Below are 11,817 nucleotides of genomic sequence, written 5' to 3'. Positions count from 1 at the left end.
CTTGATAAGAACAAAGCTACACACAAAGGAAATCACATTAAAATTGTAGCAACAAAAAATTTTCATTAATATGACGAAAATTTTTCATTACGCCAATGAAAATGTTAATGTTATAAATTGTTTTGTAATTTAAAATAAATATCAATCATTGCAATAGGTTAGGTTAGGTTAGGTGACAGCCCGATGTATCAGGCTCACTTAGACTATTCAGTCCATTGTGATACCACATTGGTGAACTTCTCTCTTATCACTGAGTTCTGCCCGATTCCATGTTTTAAGCTCAATGACAAGGGACCTCCTTTTTATAGCCGAGTCCGAACGGCGTTCAACATTGCAGTGAAACCACTTAGAGAAGCTTTGAAACCCTCAGAAATGTGACCAGCATTACTGAGGTGGGATAATCCACCGCTGAAAAACTTTTTGGTGTTCGGAATCAAATGTGGGCATGCTAACCATTGCACCACGGTAGCTCCCAACGTTTAATTAGGTCAATTTTAATGCCACATTTCTGCCAGTGTAGAGAGTATAACTTTATATGAACCAAAAAAGTTGCCTAGGGGCAGTTATGAGATTGCAGGAATATTTACACGAAAGTTCATGATTTTGTAGGAGGAATGACACAAGTTTGTTCGTCCATCTATTTGGATTGATTACAAGTTTGGGTCACATAAAGGCAAAAATTGGTTCGATTCGCAACGACTAGTTTTTTTTTATGTAAACCCAAAAAACTAGTCGTTGCGATGGGATAAAGTAGTGGCTAGCGATGGAAAATACTTCGATTGATCAGTTTGTTACACTCTAACAACCACTCAAATATTGGACCATGTGGGTCCAAATTTTTCTATAGTCCCCATATCAACCGGGAAAGCGAATTTCATCCGAAGCTATTTAAATTTGCTATGTGATAAGTACACGCTCACAAAAAATCGCTTCTGTAACATATACTCCCAAACATAATTTGCTTCAAGCATATACATTTTTGGGTATTGCCCAAACATTTATATGTTTGATCTCTTCCAATATATAAATGTTTGAAAGCATATTGGTCTAAACAATATATGTTTGGGTAGTCTAAGTTCCAAACATTTTGTATTTTTGCATCCAAATTCAATAATATGTTTGGAAGCATTTTGCACCCAAAAATATTATATGCTTAAAAAAAATTCTCCCAAACAATATTGTGCTCAAAATTTTATTTATTTATTTATATATTTGCAATCATAATGAATTATGAAAATAAACAGGTAATATAGGTGCTAACAACATAGGTTTTCGACCTGAATGCTCAAAATTTTGTTTCTGCCCAATTGTATATTCCCCCACATCTTTCTCACTTCCACGAGATTTTTTAGTTCTTAGCACCTTTTTCTGTAATACAAACATTGTAGAAGAAATTAATAAATTTTATGATTTTTTTATTTTAATTTTACCTTTTGCCGGACGGGGATTCGAACAGCGGACCACACAGTTTGTAAGGATCAAAGAAGTAGCTGATCAATTGCCCAAGGAAAAATAAAATGTTAATTTTGTAATAACAAGCAACAACCACCAACTTCATTTAATATCGCTCCCTGTTAAATAGCGCTCCAAGCTACTAAACACATATATGTTTATAGGCTATTTCTAAATTATTATATGTTTGCATCCAAGCATATTATATTTACAAACATTTTATGTCCCAAACATAATATGTTCTAACATATTAACATATATGTCCCAAACATGTTATGCTAGTTTATGAACATTATATGCTTGCACTCAAAAATATTGTGTTTAAAAATTTGTGTTCCAAACATATAATGTTTATAGCCAAACATATGAAAAACAGTATTTTTCATCCGTGTATATTCCCTCTAACAAAACAATTGGTCTACATCGGTCCATAATTATATAAAGCTCCCATATAATCGATCCCCAGATTTGGTCTCCGGAGCCTCTTGGAAAAATAAATTTCATCCGATCCAGTTGAAATTCGTACGTGATGTTAGTATATTCCTTCTAACCACTACGTAAAAGTTGGTTCAAATAGGTCCATAATTATATAGAACTCATATAAACCATCCCCAAGAGTTGACTACTAAACCATGATGGGGAAATAAGATTCATTCGATCCTGTTCAAATTTGACTCTCCAATTACCATGCAAAAATCGATCCCTTATTATATATAGACTCCATATAAACCGACCCTCAAGAGTCGAGTTCTGAATAAACCGATCAAGAGGCTTATATAGGTATTTAACGTGCCTTTTTAGAAGACAATGTAAAGATATAAGTTATACCTTGCCATCAACATCTGTTGCCAAAACCCAGCAAAAAGGGAGTATCAGTGAAATCGTTCTTTCTGGATCCGGAAGTGGTATAAAATTGGCTCAGGAACGATGAATTTTACATCAGCTTGTCATAGGGCGGAACTCTCCTGTTTAAGCATCCCCAGCATTGATTTCGTATTAGTTCTTTAGATGTGATGCTATTTCAGTATCTCAGATTTAATTAAAAACAAGTAACATAAGGAAAGTTTAAAGTCGGACGGGGTCTACTATATTATACCCTGCGCCATTTTGTAGATTCACATTTTCGATATCATATCAAATCCGTCAAATATATTGTGTGCTATATATAAAGGTTTAATGTCCCATATACATTTAAATCTGAACCGATTTGGACTTCTTAGAAAATCTTTAGTCTTCAAATTTAAATCAGCTAATGCCTTGGGCGGTGCACAATGTTAGTTAAAAAAAAAAAGTGGGAAATATCGAGATCTAAAGCCATTCTTATTCATTTTCGCAAAAGTATCTTTACAATTTATCGGTCGATAGTTATTAGAGGTATAGGAAAATTTTATTCATTTTTACAAACTTTTTTTTTGCAATGGCGATTTTACAAGGAAAATTTCGGTATTTGGGCTATATTGGCGCAAATTGGAGGAACATATATATGGGGACTTTGCCACATATATCTTAAATCTTAACCGACTTAAACCAAATTTGGCAAGAATAGTGAGAATGTTAATTCTACTTTCTGTGCAACACTTGAAATTAATCGAAGTAAAACTCTGGCTTTTGCATATCGGGCGAAAGAATGCATGCTAACAATTTTAATTCTACATAAATCGGAGTAGAACTGTGGCCTCTGGGGTCATATAAGTCTAAACCGGGCGAAAAATATATATGGGAGCTAAAACTGTGGTCTCTAGGCTCATATAAGTCTAAATCGGGCGAAAGATATATATGGGAGCTATATCTAAATCTTTACCGATTTTAATGAAATTTGGCAAACATTACGACACTATCATTTGTACTCCTTATGCAATATTTGAAGTAAATCAGGGTAAAACTCTTGCTTCTATGGCCATATAAGTGCATATAGGGCGTTAGTTAACATATATATGGGAGCTATATCTAAACTTGAACCGATTTCTTCCAAAATCAATAGGATTCTATTCTGACCTAGTAACAAATTTGTGCCAAATGTGAAGTCGATTGGACTAAAACTGCGACCTAAACTTTCATCACAAAAATGTGTTAACAGACATACGGACAGTCGGACATGGCTAGATCGACTCAGGAGCCGACCCGGAGCAATATTGCCAAAGACACCATGTGTCTATCTCGCCCCCTTCTGGGTGTTGTAAATATATGCACTAACATATAATATCCTGTTCCACAGTGTGGCGTAGGGTATAAAAATAGGGAAAAACTTACAAAAATATTTTTTTTGCTAGTTTTTATACCCTCCATTGGTCCATAATTATATATAGCCCCCCATATAAAACGATCCCCAAATTTTTCCTCCGGAGCCTCTTGAAGGAGCTATATGATTCGAGCCAAAAATAATCTATCAAAATTTTATTGCCATAGAAAATTTTATATTTCTATAGAAAACTTTGTCAGAATTTTATTTCTGTAGAAAATTTTGTCAAAATGTTATTTCTATAGATAATTTATGAAGCATTTCATAAGAGAGGAATATTTTGCAAAATCTTCCAAAACATCAAGAATTCTACCAATTAGTAAAAAATCTGCCACTTTTTTTAAGACTCGTGTTCATAATATAGCCCCCGTATTTCAATTCTGGCTCTATAATTACCGCACAAAAGTTCATATCGGTTCGTAATTATTTCTTCCCTAAATACCGGTCAAGAACTGAATATATACGTATTTAGTCGACCATTGCTGTGTTATATGCACAGTAAAATTCAGAAAGCTTGAATTAGTTGGTGAAACTGCGTAAAAGTAAGAATTTTTATACCCTCCATCATAGGATGGGGGTATATTAACTTTGTCATTCCGTTTGTAACACATCGAAATATTGCTCTAAGTCCCCATAAAGTATATATATTCTGGGTCGTGGTGAAATTCTGAGTCGATCTAAGCATGTCCGTCCGTCCGTCCGTCTGTCCGTTTGTTGAAATCACGCTAACTTCCGAACGAAACAAGCTATCGACTTGAATCTTGGCACAAGTAGTTGTTATCGATGTAGGCCGGATGGTATTGAAAATGGGCCATATCGGTTCATTTTTACGTATAGCCCCCATATAAACCGATCCCAGATTTGGCTTGTGGAGCCTCTAAGAGAAGCATATTTCATCCGATCCGGCTGAAATTTGGTACATGGTGTTGGTATATGGTCTCTAACAATCATGCAAAAATTGGTCCACATGGGTCCATAATTATATGTAGCCCACATATAAACCGATCCCCAGATTTGGCTTGCGGAGCCTCAAAGAGAAGCAAATTTCATCCGATCCGGCTGAAATTTGGTACATGATGTTGGTATATGGTCTCTAACATCCATGCAAAAATTAGTCCACATCGGTCCATAATTATATATAGCGCCCATATAAATCGATCCCCAGATTTGGGTTGCGGAGCCTCAAAGAGAAGCAAATTTCATCCGATCCGCCTGAAATTTGGTACATGATATTGGTATATGTTCTCTAACAACCATGCAAAAATTGGTCCACATCGGTTCATAATTATATATAGCCCCCATATAAACCGATCCCCAGATTTGGCTTGCGAAGTCTCCAAGAGAAGCAAATTCCATCCAATCATGTTGTTATTTGGAACATGGTGTTAGTATATGATCTTTAACAACCGTGGCAGAATTGGTCCATATCGGTCCATAATTATATATAGTCCCCATATAAAACGTTCTCCAGATTTGACCTCCGGAGCCTCTTGGAGGAGCAAAATTCATCCGATCCGGTTCAAATTAGGAACGTGGTGTTAGTATATGGTCGCTAACAACCATATTAAAATTGGTCCAATCACACAAAAATTGGTCCATATCGGTTCATAATCATGGTTGCCACTAGAGCCAAAAATAATCTACCAAAATTTTATTTCTATAGAAAATTTTGTCAAAAGTTTATTTCTATAGAAAATGTTGTTAAAATTTAATTTCTGTAGAAATTTTTGTCAAAATTTTCTTTCTATAGAAAATTTTGTCAAAATTCTTATTTCTATAGAAAATTTTATTTCTGTAGAAAATTTTGTTAAAATTTTATTTCTGTAGAAAATTTTGTAAACATTTTATGTCTACTTTGTCAAACTGAATTATATACGTATTGGATCGATCTTTTTTGATTTAATATATTCCACGTATGGACTTACATACAATTTAGAAGATGGTGTTAGGAGGTTTTAAGATATCTTGCCATCGGCAAGCGTTACCGCAACTTAAGTAATTCGATTCTGGATGGCAGTGTTTAGAAGAAGTTTCTACGCAATCCATGATGGAGGGTACATAAGCTTCGGCCTGGCCGAACTTACGGCCGTATATACTTGTTATATATCACCTGGAAAGAACTTCTTGTTGGGGGACAATTAAGTCCATCTCTTGAAGACCATTTTTGGATAAACTTTAAAAGAAATTACTTAGTAAGAACTTCCAAATTTTTTTGCTGGGATCTTAAGTAATTTGATTCTGGGTAACAGTCTTTAGTTGAACTTTCTACGCAATCCGTGGAGTGGAGGGTACATAAGTTTCGGCCTGACCGAATTTTGGGCCGCATATACTTGTTTTAAATAGTACATTCATACCTACCAAATCACTGTGCTTAATTTTATTGAAAAACATGTATTTAAACAAAAAAAAAAAAAATACGCTAAAAAATATACTACAAACTACAGATGATTATGATGATTCCTAATGAGTTTAGCAACTAAAGATCCACACAACAAAATAAGCAGTACTTAGTTAATTAGTTACAAGACCAAAGAAAGTTGATAGTTAAATTGTAACATTTGTTAATGATAGAAAAATAATAACAAAAATGTAAGCGGAAGACCCAAAAAAAATAATAAAAGAAATTACTGAAATGTGTTGCCTCGTTAGATTGTTCACTTTATTTTAACATTTTGCTTTGTTTTTTTTTTTCATAAAATTTGTCTAATATAATTGCATTAATGTGTTTTCTTTTTCACTTATTGATTTCGAGTTGATGTGTTAATGATAAAATTTTATGCAGCATTTTGGTATGAATCTTGTAGTGTATGCAGTGTGTGTGTGTGGTTCCAATTGAAAATGTTTTAGTATTCGTAAGAGATTATGAGCTGGAAAGAGTTATGACGTGAGAGATTGAGAAAGAGAGACAGCCTATGCCAATGAGTTGCGGTGTGTGGTTGTAAAGCTTTCATGTTGATGTTTTAGATGTGTTTGTTGCTTTTATGTCTACGCTGAGGTATTAAAGTCCATCCACCTCCTCTATTGCGTGTTCCCAAATCATAAAATTTATTTGTATTTTTATTATTTGTTCCTTTTCCCTTTCCTTTCCATTTTATGTGTTGTCGGAAAGAAAAAGCCATAAAAATCAATAAATTCAAAATCCAAAAAAAAAAAATTAAATCTAACTAAAAATATTTGCATACGAAAATAAGAGTTATTTACTTTTAATTGTATTTTATACTACCTAAAAACCTAATAGTTTATAGTTTTGATTAAAGTTTGATTATAGACAGCCATAAAAATTACCTTAATTGTATTCAACATAACTTAAAATAGAAATTAGTTATAACGAACAAATGCATAAAGTAAAAATATAGTCCAAGTCATTAGTAAATGGCGGTTTTCACAATTTTTGATGATAATATCGTATCTTGAGCTTTGTTTTCATATAAATAATTTCTTTGATCTTGATATTAAAACTGTATTGGTATATAACATAATCATCTCCTAAACCAAAATGTCGCAACCAAATTTTTGCAGCAAAAATATCCCATGTTCCCCATCTAAATATAACATTCTGCTACTTATGATGCGCGAAAACAATGCACTCACAAGTAAATGAAAGTAATGGGAAAAAATCATGAATCGGGTTTCGAATTGTTTCTGCATATCCCACATTTTCCTGATCATGCTCCCTATATCGTTCCCTCAGATCTCATCATCGTCGATAAGAAATTGTCGTGGAATGAGCTGAGGTTGCTTTACATAAAATGGTACAATGGGTCAAATACACGGTTGCCACTCGCGCCAAAAATTATATACCAAATTTTAAGAAAATTTAGAAACAAACTTGTTTTGAAGTCTTTGATAAAATTTTAGGGTTAGTATGAAAAAATGTCTTTTTTCCAAAATATTGTCCTACCAGCGACAATATTTTGGGTATGAAAATTAAAATATTGAATTTTTAGAAATTTTCATCAAAATTTTATTTCTATCGAAAAATTTCTAAAAGTTTTATTTTTATAGACAATTTTGTCAAAATTTTATTCCTATAGAACATTTTCTCAAAATTTTATTTCTATTGAAAATTTTCTCAAAATTTTATTTCTATAGAAAATTTTCTCAAAATTTTATTTCTATACAAAATTCTGTCGAAGTTTTATTTCTATAGAACATTTTGTCAAAATTTTATTTTTATAGAAAATTTTGTCAAAATTTTATGGCTATAGTTCTAGTTTTTTAATAAAATTTGGGGTAATGTGAAAGAAATGTTTTTGTTCGAATGAGTGAATAACCGCTCCTGTCAGCGGCAATATTTGCGGTATAAAAATTAAAATTTTTAAAGGTAGCATTTTTGTCCAAATTTTACTTCTATATAAAATTTTATCAAGTTTTTATTTCTATAGAAAATTTTGTCAAAATTTTATTTCTATAAAAAAATTTCTCAAAATTTTATTTCTTTAAAAAATTTTCTCAAAATTTTATTTCTATAGAAAATTTTGTCAAAATTTTATTTCCGTAGAAAATTTGGTAAAATTTTATTTCTATCGAAAATTTCGTCAAAATTTTATTTCTATAGAAAATTTTGTCAAAATTTTATTTCTATAGAAAATTTTGTCAAAGTTTTACTTCAAAAAAAATTTTGTCAAAATTTTATTTCTATAGAAAATTTTGTCAAAATTTTATTTCTATAGAACATTTTCTCAAAATTTAATTTCTATAAACAATTTTTCAAAAACGTTATTTTTATAGAAAATTTTCTCAAAATGTTATTTTTATAGAAAATTTTCTCAAAATTTTATTTCTATAGAAAATTTTCTCAAAATTTAATTTCTATACACAACTTTTCAAAAATGTTATTTTGATAGAAAATTTTCTCAAAATTTTATTTCTATAGAAAATTTTCTCAAAATTTTATTTCTATACAAAATTCTGTCGAAGTTGTAGTTCTATACAAAATTGTGTCGAAATTGTATTTCTATAGAACATTTTGTCAAAATTTTATTTCTATAGAAAATTTTGTCAAAGTTTTACTTCAAAAAAAAATTTTGTCAAAATTTTATTTCTATAGAAAATTTTGTCAAAATTTTATTTCTATAGAAAATTTTGTCAAATGTTTATTTCTATAGAAAATTTTGTCAAAACTTTATTGTTATAGAACATTTTCTCAAAATTTTATTTCTATAGAAAATTTTGTAAAATTTTATTTCTATAGAAAATTTCGTCAAAATTTTATTTCTATAGAACATTTTGTCAAAATTTTATTGCTATAGAAAATTTTGTCAAAATTTTATGGCTATAGTTCTAGTTTTTTAATAAAATTTGGGGTAATGTGAAAGAAATGTTTTTGTTCGAATGAGTGAATGACCCCTCCTGTCACCGGCATTATTTGCGGTATAAAAATTAAAATTTTTAAAGATAGTGAATTTATAGCATTTTTGTCCAAACTATATTATTATATAAAATTTTGTCAAGTTTTTATTTTTATAGAAAATTTTGTCAAAATTTTATTTCTATCAAAAATTTTCTCAAAATGTTATTTGTTAAGAAAATTTTGTCAAAATTTTATTTCTATAGAAAATTTTGTAAAATTTTATTTCTATAGAAAATGTCGTCAAAATTTTATTTCTATGGAAAATGTTGTCAAAATTTTATGTATATTTCTAGTTTTTAATAAAATTTTGGGTAAGTAAAAGAAATGTTTTTGTTCGAATGAGTGAATGACCCCTCCTGTCAGCGGCAATATTTGCGGTATAAAAATCAAAATTATCAAAGATAGTGATATTATAGCATTTTTGTCCAAATTTACTTCTATATAAAATTTTGTGAAGTTTTTATTTCTATAGAAAATTTTGTCAATATTTTATTTCTATAAAAAATTTTCTCAAAATTTTATTTGTTTAGAAAATTTTGTCAAAATTTTATTCCTATTGAAAATTTTGTCAAAATTTTATTTCTATAGAAAATTTTGTCAAAATTTTATTTCTATAGAAAATTTTGTCAACATTTTGTTTCTATAGGAAATTTTGTCAAAATTATATTTCTATAGAATATTTTGTCAAATTTTATTTCTATAGAAAATTTCGTCAAATGAGTGAATGACCCCTCCTGTCAGCGGCAATATTTGCGGTATAAAAATCAAAATTATCAAAGATAGTGATATTATAGCATTTTTGTCCAAATTTACTTCTATATAAAATTTTGTGAAGTTTTTATTTCTATAGAAAATTTTGTCAATATTTTATTTCTATAAAAAATTTTCTCAAAATTTTATTTGTTTAGAAAATTTTGTCAAAATTTTATTCCTATTGAAAATTTTGTCAAAATTTTATTTCTATAGAAAATTTTGTCAAAATTTTATTTCTATAGAAAATTTTGTCAACATTTTGTTTCTATAGGAAATTTTGTCAAAATTATATTTCTATAGAATATTTTGTCAAATTTTATTTCTATAGAAAATTTCGCCAAAATTTTATTTCTATAGAAAATTTCGTCAAAATTTTATTTCTATAGAAAATTTTGTCAAAATTTTATTACTGTAGAAAATTTTGTATAGAAAATTTTATAGCAATCTTATTTTTTAGAAAATTTTGTCAAAATTTTATTTTTATAGAAAATTTTGTCAAAATTATATTTTTAAAGAAAATTTTGTCAACATTTTATTACTGTTAAAAATTTTGTCAACATTTTATTTTTATAGAAAATTTCGTCAAAACTGTATTTCGATAGAAAATTTTGTCAAAATTTTATATCTATAGAAATTGTTGTCAAAATTTTATTTCTATAGTAAAATTTTCACAATTGTATTTCTATAGAAAATTTTTTAAAAATTTTATTTCTATAGAAAATTTTGTTAAAATTGTATTTCCATAAAAAATGTTGCCAACATTTTATTATTATAGAACATTTTGTCAGAATTTTATTTCTATATAAATTTTTGTCACAGTTTTACTTCTATAAAAAATTTTGTAACAATTTTAGTTATATTTCTAGTTTTTAATAAAATTTGGGGTTATGATGCAAACAATGTTTTTCTTTGAATTAGTGAATGACCCCTCCTGTCAGCGACAATATTTGAGGTATACAAATTAAAATTTTTAAAGATATTGAATTTATAGAATTTTTGTAAAATTTTTATTTCTAAAGAAAATTTTATCAAAACTTTATTGTTTTCTCAAAATTGTATTTCTATATACAATTTCTAAAAAGTTTTATTTTTATCGAAAATTTTGTCAAAATTTTATTTCTATAGAAAATTTTGTCAAATTTTTATTTCTATAGAATATTTTGTCAAAACTTTATTGTTATAGAAAATTTTCTCAAAAATTTTATTTCTAAAGAAAATTTTGTCAACATTTTATTTCTATAGAAAATTTCGTCAAAATTTTATGGCTATGGTTCTAGTTTTTTAATAAAATTTGGGGTAATGTAAAAGAAATGTTTTTGTTCGAATGAGTGAATAACCGCTCCTGTCAGCGGCAATATTTGCGGTATAAAAATTAAAATTTTTAAAGATAGCATTTTTGTCCAAATTTTACTTCTATATAAAATTTTATCAAGTTTTTATTTCTATAGAAAATTTTATTTCTATAAAAATTTTTCTCAAAATTTTATTTCTTTAGAAAATTTTGTCAAAATTTTATTTCTGTAGAAAATTTTGTCAAAATTTTATTTCTATAGAAAATTTTGTCAAAATTTTATTTCTATAGAAAATTTTCTCAAAATTTTATTTCTATAGAAAATTTTCTCAAAATTTTATTTCTATAGAAAATTTTGTCAAAATTTTATTTCTATAGAAAATTTTCTCAAAATTTTATTTCTATAGAAAAGTTTATCAAAATTTTATTTCTATAGAAAAGTTTATCAAAATTTTATTTCTATAGATAATTTTCTCAAAATTTTATTTCTATAGAAAATTTTGTCAACATTTGACTTCTATAGAAAATTTTGTCAACATTTTATTTCTATAGAAATTTTTGTCAAAATTTTATTTCTATAGAAAATTTTGTCAACATTTTATATCTATAGAAAATTTTCTCAAAATTTAATTTCTATAGAAAATTTTGGCAAAATTTAATTTCTATAGACAATTTGTCAAAAATTTTATTTTTATAGAAAATTTTACAAAATTTTATTTCTATAAAAAA

At 28.2% G+C, this 11,817-nt stretch overlaps 1 protein-coding gene across 5 annotated transcripts in view; it reads right to left on the bottom strand.

The window, feature by feature from the left end:
- LOC142229571 (uncharacterized) overlaps window positions 1-11,817 on the bottom strand; it is a 518,551-nt gene that overhangs the window by 18,419 nt on the left and 488,315 nt on the right. The gene's annotated exons all lie outside the window — the stretch shown is intronic.

The sequence above is a fragment of the Haematobia irritans genome, chromosome 3, assembly GCF_050003625.1.
Source record: "Haematobia irritans isolate KBUSLIRL chromosome 3, ASM5000362v1, whole genome shotgun sequence".
Taxonomy (NCBI): Eukaryota; Metazoa; Arthropoda; class Insecta; order Diptera; family Muscidae; genus Haematobia; species Haematobia irritans.
This window is presented reverse-complemented; position numbering and strand designations above follow the sequence as displayed.